Source organism: Pinus tabuliformis, chromosome X (assembly GCF_031772625.1).
Source record: "Pinus tabuliformis cultivar Carrire ecotype Pingquan chromosome X, CPIR1, whole genome shotgun sequence".
Taxonomy (NCBI): Eukaryota; Viridiplantae; Streptophyta; class Pinopsida; order Pinales; family Pinaceae; genus Pinus; species Pinus tabuliformis.
This window is the reverse complement of record NC_142308.1, coordinates 1,495,569,997-1,495,580,878: the sequence shown is the minus strand read 5'-3', so window position 1 is coordinate 1,495,580,878 and position 10,882 is coordinate 1,495,569,997. Positions and strand designations below refer to the sequence as shown.

At 36.9% G+C, this 10,882-nt stretch overlaps 1 long non-coding RNA gene across 1 annotated transcript; it reads left to right on the top strand.

Annotated features, from left to right (window-relative positions):
• Positions 1-6,394: 6,394 nt before the first annotated feature.
• LOC149145694 (uncharacterized) lies at positions 6,395-7,197 on the top strand. Its single transcript, XR_016264684.1, has 2 exons — positions 6,395-6,763; positions 6,853-7,197. It is a non-coding gene; the product is annotated as an uncharacterized LOC149145694 (long non-coding RNA).
• Positions 7,198-10,882: the final 3,685 nt, after the last annotated feature.

Here is a 10,882-nt window from a genome sequence, read left to right as displayed (position 1 = left end):
CCCCGAGTTACCTTCTTGAGCCAGGTAGGTTGGCCTACCTGCCAATGGTTGATTAGGAAATGGTTGATTGCTGCCATATGATTGACTCCAATTTGCAGCTTCCAACCATGGAGGTATTGAGTACCCATACCTCACATTTGCACTGCTAACCCCTGCATTAAGTGGAGGTGTGTAATGAGTATACATAGAATTGGCACCAACTCTGGTAGGAATAAGGCAAGTGGGTAAACCCTCAGTTTGATAGTGAGGCACTTGAATGTTTATGAGATCTTGGAATAATGGTGTATTATCTACAATGGAGTCCAATGAGTTTGAAATAATCCTGGTTTCATTAGCTATTCTTGTATCATTTTCAACCATATTGATCATCCCTTGTTCCTTTTCAAGCATTTGTTGTGCCTTTCGTTTTTCTTTTTCTTGTCTTGCCATTTGCTTTTGTTGGTCCTTAATTTGCCTTGCTTTATCTCTTTCAATCCTTTCATCTGCTCGACGTTGTGCTGCAACAATCCTTGCTGCCTTCTTCTCCTTGACTAGATCCTTCTTTTTCTGTTTTAATTCTTGCATTTCAAATTTCTTTTTTTCAGACTCAACTAACAGGTTTATATATTCCTCTGAGGTGAGTAACTGTGAGCTTCGGCCCAGACGAAGAATACCCGGTGCACCTTGCTTTTTTTTCATTGATACTCTCTGTACTGGTAGCTTTAGGAACCGTCCAAGTGTCTTCTCCACCCCTCCCACCTGCATGTCATTGCTTGGTACTTCCCTTTCAGTTTCTGTTGGAACTGATTGAACTATATCATTATCTTCATTTGATGCCTCATTATGTCCTTCATCTTCTTCCATTGATCTATTGTCCACAAAAAAATGAACAATTTCACTATTCAATTCTGCTGGTTGTGAGGGCATGTTCATGCTTTCTTCATTGGTTGCTGAGACACTATGTGCATTCATATTGATCATTGCTTCTGCTAGCCATGAAGGTGGGGTTACTTGGCTTGGCAATGTCAATTGGTCATTGTCAACTGCATGTTCAGCAATAACATTAACAATATCAACAACAGGAATTTCATGTTCTTGAGTTGGTGGAACGATCTCCATGTTACTGCGAATTTGTTCATTGTTATATTGTGTTTCACATACAGTTTCATCATCTTCAGCATATAAGTGTCCTTGAGACAAGGAAATCATATTACCAGCTGCAACAACATCATCTTGGTCATCTACTTCTTGCACTTCAACACCTGTTTGGGCATTCCCTTCTTCCTGACCATCCACATGAAACACTTGGCTACAACCAGTATCATGCATAAGAGCATCATAGTTCAGTGGCCAGATTCCTGTCCTCCTAAAGCCAACCTTGATATTTGATGGTGTCAAAGCCCTTTTAAAAGCTTTACTTGCAAGCTCTGCTAGCTCAAACCTTTTCACCTCAACCCCTGGATTCTTTGCCATCCATGCAGCACACTCCGACCTGAAATAGTTCTTGAAAGGGCCAAACACACTAACATCAAGGGGTTGCAGTCTATGAGTGGTATGAGCTGGCAATGTCAACAGGTCGATGCCTAAATTGTTTGCTTCCTCAATTGTCTGTACAACCATGTGGCTCCCATGGCCATCTAATATCAAAAGGTGTCTGTTATTAGGCGAGACACCACCTGGTACCGATGCAGCAAAGTGAAAAAGCCAACTTAGAAACAGTTCTTTAGTCATCCATGCATGGGGATGTGCAGCCATGCATGCACCTGGTTCACAGTTCTGTATATAGTTTTTCAGTTGATTTTTACCTTTGAATAGATAAAATCCTGGGATCGAAGTACCAATCGCATTGACACAACATAAAATAGTTATCCACTCCCTGCTCTTGGGCAAAATCTTTGGCACATTTTGGCTCCCTCTCTTGGCAATTACCCGCATGCCACAATTCCTCCCTGCCTGTAAACCTGTTTCATCACAGTTCCATATATGGTCTGCTCCATAAGAATGTTTATTGTAAGCACTAGAAAGTGTGTCATAGAACTTTTGCACAACTGCAGGGCGCAAATTTAATGCTCTGTCTCTGTCAAGGCCCTCAGCAGTACGCAATACAAGTTCTGGATGCCTTTTTTTAGGCCCAAACCACCATGATTTACCAGGAAACCCATCTTTGAATGGGTTTGGCCTCCCTTGACAGATTTGAGCAACTGTTGGTTTGAGTTGTATCAACTCTAGCCCATGTCCCAGTTGGGCTATCTCTTTACACCACTCAACCACCTCGGCCTCCTCCTCCTCAGTCATAACTGTAAGAGGCCCTCTACGTTTTGTATGAGTCAGTGCATTTATCCAATAATGTATTGATGGGGGAGGAATACCATGTTTTTTTGCGGATGCCCGAACTGAGTATCCATGAAACTCTATGTCGTCAATTGCAACTAACATTTGTTCTTTTGTCCATCCTCTTATAGCACTGATCTTTTTAGTTGAGCTTGCCCCTTGGACTGTTGTTGATGGTGGTTCTGTGGCTGATGGTGTGTTAACATCAGCTGCTGTCACATGGTCATCCTCAACAATGTTCCCTGGTGCATTGTTGGCAATGACATCTGTTGGCCTGTCATCATCAGACGATGTGCATCGCAGCTGCGCACCCCTTGTCACTCTCCTGCCACTTCTCCTTGTACGAGCAGAGTAACTTCCTTTTGCCATAGATGCAACAACCTGTAAAATTATTGCATGCATTTAGACATTAGAATATATGTCAAATTATGCTTTATTACTTCTGCAAAAATTACTTTTCCTCTATTGCAGGAAATTATCAACATGTATGTTGCATTTAGACATTAGAATATATGTCAAATTATGCTTTATTACTTCTGCAAAAATACTTTTCCTCTATTACAGGAAATTATCAACATGTATGTCACTGTTTTCATATATCATTTTCCATTTACTTTCAACAGCTTTATACAGCTAAACCAATGAGGTATGTAAACATGTATGAATTACGTCATTCTCCTTATATCTGTTAAAGATTAGGGAATACAGGTAATAGGTAGGTCTATTCAATATGTACTTAGCCTATAGAGTAGAGTGTAATCATTACTAATGGTTGAATCAATGCCATAAGTAGAACCATGGAAATCAAAGTAATGAGGAAACATAGCTTGTTACATTAGGATATGCGTATACAGTGATTACAGTCTATCCATATGTATTACATTAGGATATGCGTATACAGTGATTACAGTCTATCCATATGTATTGATTATGTATTACATTAGGATATGCGTATACAGTGATTACAGTCTATCCATATGTATTGATTAAGTATTGATTATGGAGAGAACGGTACTCTATATACCAATAAGAAAAAAGGTATTTATATAATAGGAATGACTAAGAGTGAGAACCCCAGGATATCATGTTGTATATTGATTAGCTTGTCACCTTTGTACCTTATCTAAGCTTATGACAAGCTATGGAATTAGAACACAGTAATTACACATGACTCTTTCTAACCATGCTTGTTTACCTAATCACTTGCTTGTCTCGTTTTCATAACACTCTGCATAAGTAATAGCACAGATATTTTATAAGTAACATCATCTAAAGGTTGACCTATCAGTACTAACCTAAGAAATACATGTATAGATATGATAAAGTACCTGTATCACAGGTTGGTTATCTCCCTAATAGACTGGATTCAGCTTTAATATACATATAACATATGTAATTATACAGCGCTTTGTTCTAGCTCACTCATAGATAAGGGTGAACTGAAACCATGCTCAGATACTAATACGAGCTTTTTAGTGTATAGAGCTTACTAGTGATAAGATGAATGAGATGTATTCAATAGGTTCAATTCCTGTAAGCTAAGGTTCAATTCCTGTAAGCTAAACAAGCTGTGACTACAGTACTAACACGACATACGTAACCTCTATGATATGTAAGCTGTAATCACTATGAAGCTGATGATCGAATAATCCATGTAAGCTAAGGTTCAATTCCTGTAAGCTAAACAAGCTGTGACGTTGATTAGATGGATACGACTATATTCAATAGGTTCAATTCCTGTAAGCTAAGGTTCAATTCCTGTAAGCTAAACAAGCTATGACTACAGTACTAACACGACATACGTAACCTCTGTGATATGTAAGTTGTAATCACTATCACATTTGATTCTATGGTCTCCTAGGTGTCATAGACAATTGGTTTTACTTCAGTTTAATAGAGTTTAATTGCAGTCATTTATTTTTTATATTTTCCATATAATTTATTTAGTTATTTTGAATATTGAGAAGAACAATCTCTGCTCCAAGATTTCTCTCCATTTTCTGTGACTTAATTTACAGTGCTGAATTATGTAAATCCCCATTCCTTTGGTCCAACTTTTACAACTCCGTATGGCTCGGGCTCTCCATACCCTAAGGTCTCGAGCTCAACGAGGTGAAAAGATATGAAGGCCAATAAGACTGTCATCTGCTATGTTACTTTTAATTGTGTTTTCTCATTATCTAAAATCTTACAGTCATCTAATCCAATAAAGAGAAATGGTCATCTGCTCGGGCTTCCATTCTAAGAAACCATTCCTCAGTTCTATGGTCCATTCATCAGTAGTAGAAATTCACTTATTTGCATTCTTTCGACTCAATATCAAAATTTTTGCTTTCTCAATAGCTTCATGCTTCTGAAAATACATGTCTTTCGATTATGTTTCAATGTGATGTCTCAATGATGATTGTCAAGGTCTGAAAATATGTGAAAAATTACTAAGTTTATCAGAGTCATTAAAGTTACAATTCGTTTGTGTTCTATGTTTTAACTCATTCTGCATAGAACCCATGCCATAATAATCGCTCAATTCCTGTAAGCTAAGGTTCAATTCCTGTAAGCTAAACAAGCTATGACTACAGTACTAACACGACATACGTAACCTCTGTGATATGTAAGCTATAATCACTATGAAGCTGATGATCGAATAATTCCTGTAAGCTAAGGTTCAATTCCTGTAAGGTAAACAACCTGTGATGTTGATTAGATGGATACGACTGTATTCAATAGGTTCAATTCCTGTAAGCTAAGGTTCAATTCCTGTAAGCTAAACAAGCTGTGACTACAGTACTAACACGACATACGTAACCTCTGTGATATGTAAGTTGTAATCACTATGACGCTGATGATATAATAAGCTAGAACACATACATAAACTCTGTATAAAAAAGGTTAACTGTAACTGTATAGGTTAACTGTAACCCTATTGACAGAACTGTAATGTAAAAAATCTGATAAATGAAAACAATGAAAACAGAATTGTAAGAAGAATGAGTTGTAATTCATATAACTAACTTGAATATATTGGCCCGTTTTGTGATGTTGTCTTCAAGTTTGCTGAATAGTTTGAAAGCATAAGATGCGACTTCAACAGTGGGTGGACTTCTTTTATAGTTTTGGGGACTTGATTTTAATTGGTGGACATGGATGCACATGGATTGCAATGGCTTCATTTTGAATGTGTGGTATGGATTTAATTTGATGTGATCTAATGGTTGGGAATTGTTTATTTGTTGATCCATGTGCTTTGATCTGTTTTAATGAGAAATAGAGTGAGTTGGGTGTCATTTATTGCAGTTATTGGGTCTGGGTGTCATTTATTGAACAAAGTGGATTTAATTGTTATTGGGTTTGGGTGTCATTTATTGAACATAGGGTGTTTAGTTGTTGAACAACACAGCAGTTATCGCTGACATACATTCCTTTTGTTATGTGTAGGTAGGCATATTTATTTGGGATGCAAAGTTGCAGTTCTGATGAGTGGGGGTTGAAGTGATTGCTGTTTTGTACTTCTAGAATAGACCAGTTTGGAAGCCTTTATGGCTCTAGCTGTTTTCTACTTGGGTCAATATGTTTTGCAGTATTAAGTAGTAAAATACTATTTATGGACAGTTGTGGGCCCAATGAATGTATGGGTGATTTTTGGACATAATTTAATACTTATTTATACATAATGTTATTTATTTTTGTTTAAATTTTGATTTCAAAGGTTTGTTGGGACCAGTACTATATCAATCACTGCACAACATTAGGAATCTCTCCCCTATAATTTTTTTTTTAAATGATTGAATTTGTTTCCATAGAATTTCAAACCAATATGAAAGTTTCAAACCAATAAACTTCATATTAAATAATAACTTAAAAATACCCATCACTCTCTATTCTACCCCATAAACAATATGCTTCCTTAATTTATATTTATTTATTAATAAAAACCAACTATTTTTATTTTTCACATCATTAAAATAAATTATTTTTATTATTTTTCATGATTATATACTCATCCTTCCAAAGAAAAAGCAATAAGCTTAAAAACTATATGTGTGTACGCAATCAATGAAGTCCAAGTAACTGATCCAAACCCTAACAAGGGTTAAAGACTATCTGTACGCAATCAATGAAGTCCGACTAACCAATCCAAACCCTAACAAGGGTTTGAAGATTCGACCCTAATTAGGGTTTGAAATTTCAGGTATTTCTTTATAGGCAGTGCGCAAGCAATAGTTTCTCAGATTTGGTGTAAAGGAAGCGATGGGGTGCAGGGGAAGAGGTTTGGAAGGTGATCTTTACATCAGGTCCTCGGTGGTTTATTGCTCATTGTTTGGTTATGATAAACCATCGTGGACCAGATGAAAAGAGCACCTCCGCCTTCGTTTACGTGGATTACGAGTTTTGTTGGAGAAGCCGGAAGTCTATCTCGATTTGGTGTTTCCCCTACGACATATTCCTAAACAAGGTTTTCACACTTTGCTGGAACATGTTTACTGCTATTTTATATTTTGTTCTTTCGATTTAGTGCCAGAGCTAACATTTGCTCTGGAGCAGGAAGAGGAAGATGGACCGAACGTGTTATTGTCGTCTGGGCCACGATGTTTTATGATGTTCAAAACGGCTACGGCCAAACGCAACACGAATATCATGGTCATTTCCCTTTTGGTGCATGGATTGACTGCCAAATGGTAAAAGCCATTGGAACAGTCCGCGTGGCCATGTCGGTATTTTGTCTCTAACTTTAGGTTCAATAGATATAAAGTTATAAAATAGCCTCGGTCCATGTGGGTGTTTTATAACTCTATGTTCAGTAGACGGCCAGATGGAAAACCCTCTGACCATGTGGGTGTTTTGTCTATAACTCTATTCTCAATAGATAGATATGGGACAGCCTTTGTATATGTGGGTATTATGTCTACAACTTCATGTTCGATACATAGATAGATATCCTCGCATAGATCTGTATGGTTTACAGAATATGTAGTATAGTTTACAAAGTGTTTAGCGTTATAGATCTGAAGACGTTCAGATCATGATAGATTTAGTGAAAACTCACCTATATCGTTCAGATCATCCTAGATTTAGTGAATACTCATATATATCAAAATATAACTTCAGGGTCAATTAATTAAAAGCACACTCCCTGATCTTTGAGCCTGGCTTCTTTATGTTAGAATCAAAGTTAAGGTCTAGTCGTTGTTCTTCTTTCCATGAAGTGTTTGTTTTGTTTTCTGGAGAGGCTTCCGCTTATCATTTTGTAAATGAAAAACAAACAACAAACCAGTCACAGAGGGATCCTGTCCACCAACGATGTGGAACACCTCTTCTGTCCATGCTATTAGGCAGCAGGCATGTTTGACGTTTTTGCTAAGGTTCCATGTACACACGTAAATGTTCTGGAACAAGTGTACAAAAAGGTTAAAGCCACCATCTATCTGTGCGAAGATTCCACTCATTTGGATAAAAAGCTTGATGATTTTGAAAAGAACAAAATTATTGCATCTGGATTCTGAAGCTGCATCAACACAGCGGGGGGCGCGAAGACTGGACATTTTGGGTTTTGGTAGAAATAGGGAGACAGCCTTTGCAAAAGATTCCATGAACCCTGAGAGATCAGATAGCGATCAGTTCTTTTTTGTTTGATTTGCGATAAGCTGTAGTTAGGAGCTCTATAACATCACTACATGGTAAATTTTAAAAGCGTTTGACTGAGAGAAGATCAGTGAATGTTGTTGTCTTCAGGAAGATATATCAATGTTCAGAGGTCATTTCTTATGCTTTAGATTTGTTTTATAATTTTAAATGATGTGGATTATGGTGAGCAGCGGCATCCATCTTTTCACACAGAGAGTCTTAAATTTGCAAGTTGACAAGCGTGAACAACGATCAGTCTCAAGAGCCTTTAGCTTGTATGCGTTCCACCGGACTCATCCTGGATTTGAAGTAGTTAGGAAGCTTTAGGATGCCTGTGACTGGTTTCTTTTGTCCCCCAGAGTGCGTGGTGCATTATTTCATGGAAAAAAGCAATATGGACTATTGGAAAGCCCATTTACACAAAATATCCAATATATTTCTCAACAATATACAAAGCAGAAATACAAATTAGTGCAGCATTCTTGATGAGGAGGAGAAAAACAAAGTATTCGTAGGCACTGGCAACTGCTATATAACATGAGTAAACTTTGCTAGCATTTAATTGAGTGGATCAGTTAATGTAGTGTTGATCTCCCCTACATCAATTAAGTGTTATGATTGACGTGATCTCCACTACATCATCTCCCCTCGTTTGACCCTGACCCATGTCTACGGAGTGGGGCCTTCGTAGGTAACTAGTTGTTATGGTGGTAGTAGTTGGAATCAACCTTGTTTCAGGGGAGTACGAATTTGACCCAATCTTGATTCCTTAGTTACAAAAGATTAAAAAAAATAATAATTATAATTATTAATTAAACCAGTCTAGATCCATCTAAACTCCGGATATACCAAGGTCCGAGAGGGATCAAATATGTTGAGGTGCAAATCTCTTTTAGAGCAAAAAGAGATTTGATTTCTCTTGGCGCTTGGTAGATCTGAAATTAAGATTGATCTAGATTGGTTTACCAGAAAATAGAACCTCATTCCTATTTAGCATCCCTGTATCCATATCACATGAGCTTAAAAGATAATCTAGATAACAAATTGACTTGGAAAAAATAAATTAGTTTTAAAGAGAGGAAAATTGCTTTTACAAAGTCCCAGACATACAAGTTAAGTTGTATTTGGTTAAATGGGAGGGTCTACCGAATACCTAATCTTTGTAGATGTCTACTTGATCCTGTTTGAGTTTTTTTCTTTGCGTGATTTCTTGTCGAGTGGTGATTTACTTTGGAGGCCTCTTAATCCTCCCACTGGTCTTGATTCATAAACTTTTCAATCTCTGGTCTTGGAGTATGATTATAAGGTGTGGTTTTGAGTTCCACTCTTAAATTAGAAATTATGCTAAATGGATCACATGACCAGGTGAAACTGGGCTGCAAATTGAATTGCTGGAAGATTGAGTCTGCCTCACCTCCTGCTATTTTAGTATTACATATGAATGATCCCACTTGGGTCTTGACCTCAAATTGGGCTTTCCTTTTACCTGAGACAAAATGGATTTCATCCATATTGCCTTTCTAGAGAGAAAATCCTCATTGGAACATATTATATTTATGCATCTTGTAGGGGGCCAGCTCACATCCATATACCCTTATCTCTGTATAAGTCTGGCATGGATACGAGTCTCCAGTTTTTGTTTGCTCACTCAAGTGTAAAACCCTTTTAATCTCTGAGACATGTGGAGTTATGTCTTAATTGCAGTTCTTAGCTCTCTGACGAGGATTAGATTCAGAGTGTCTAAACTATGCATCAGACATCCTTAGACACAATGACAGCAGATTTTAGGTAGAATGTTGAGCTCTGATTTGCATATCAGTCTTTTTTTGACAGAATGCTTGATTACTTGGGTTTTCATCTTTCATTCAAATTTGAACTCATGTTTTGTTACTCACATTATATTAATTGAGTGTCAACTCTCAACCCTATTACACTTTTAATTTAATTTTGATTTCTTTTCCTGTTATTTGAACGTTTTACAAGTTTATTTTTGTTGACAGACTTTTCTATGCATTTCCGATCACCTTTGTTTTCTGTTCATTTTATATACATCGCATTCTTATGCTCCATTATTACACTTCGATGAATTCGTGCAAGAAGCAAACTTTTGTTGTAATAAAAAAAGAGTTTCAACTTTCAAAGCACGTGTACTCTTTTTGAAATTGTGCTATTTTGAAACATGGCTGAAAATGTAGTATTCATTCTTCACTTTATTAATGCAGATCATCGCAGAAGCCTTATAACAAGTATTAACACTTGCTCAACACATTTACAAAAAGATTAACAAGTTAAAGAAACTACAAACATGCTACAGCACATTTGCAAAAAGATTAACAAGTTAGTTGAAGAAACTACAAACACGCTACATATGATACATAAGTGTAAGCCTATTGAACATACATAGACATATTAATGGTCATACTATATTTAAATCTCCATATATAATTGATGAATACAGTGTTACCCCTTTACATTCTCCGATAGGGTATGTATAAAAAAAATCGAAGTTTGTCACATTCAACTTGGTTGGCCTTGGTAAGATTCAATTACTTGGAAAGGTGGGGGTAAACACAAAAAATAACACAGAACATAGTTTATGCTCCATTATTACACTTCGATGAATTCGTGCAAGAAGCAAACTTTTGTTGTAATAAAAAAAGAGTTTCAACTTTCAAAGCACGTGTACTCTTTTTGAAATTGTGCTATTTTGAAACATGGCTGAAAATGTAGTATTCATTCTTCAACTTGGTTGGCCTTGGTAAGATTCAATTACTTGGAAAGGTGGGGGTAAACACAAAAAATAACACAGAACATAGTTTATGCAAGAACATAGTTTAGCCCAACACTGGTAGAGTCTTGCCATTACAAATGCCAAGTTTAGGGTAAAGTCTGAGGTCCCGCTCAGTTTTGATGAAACTCATGGATCTTGGCTGAGTCAAATTACTGTTCA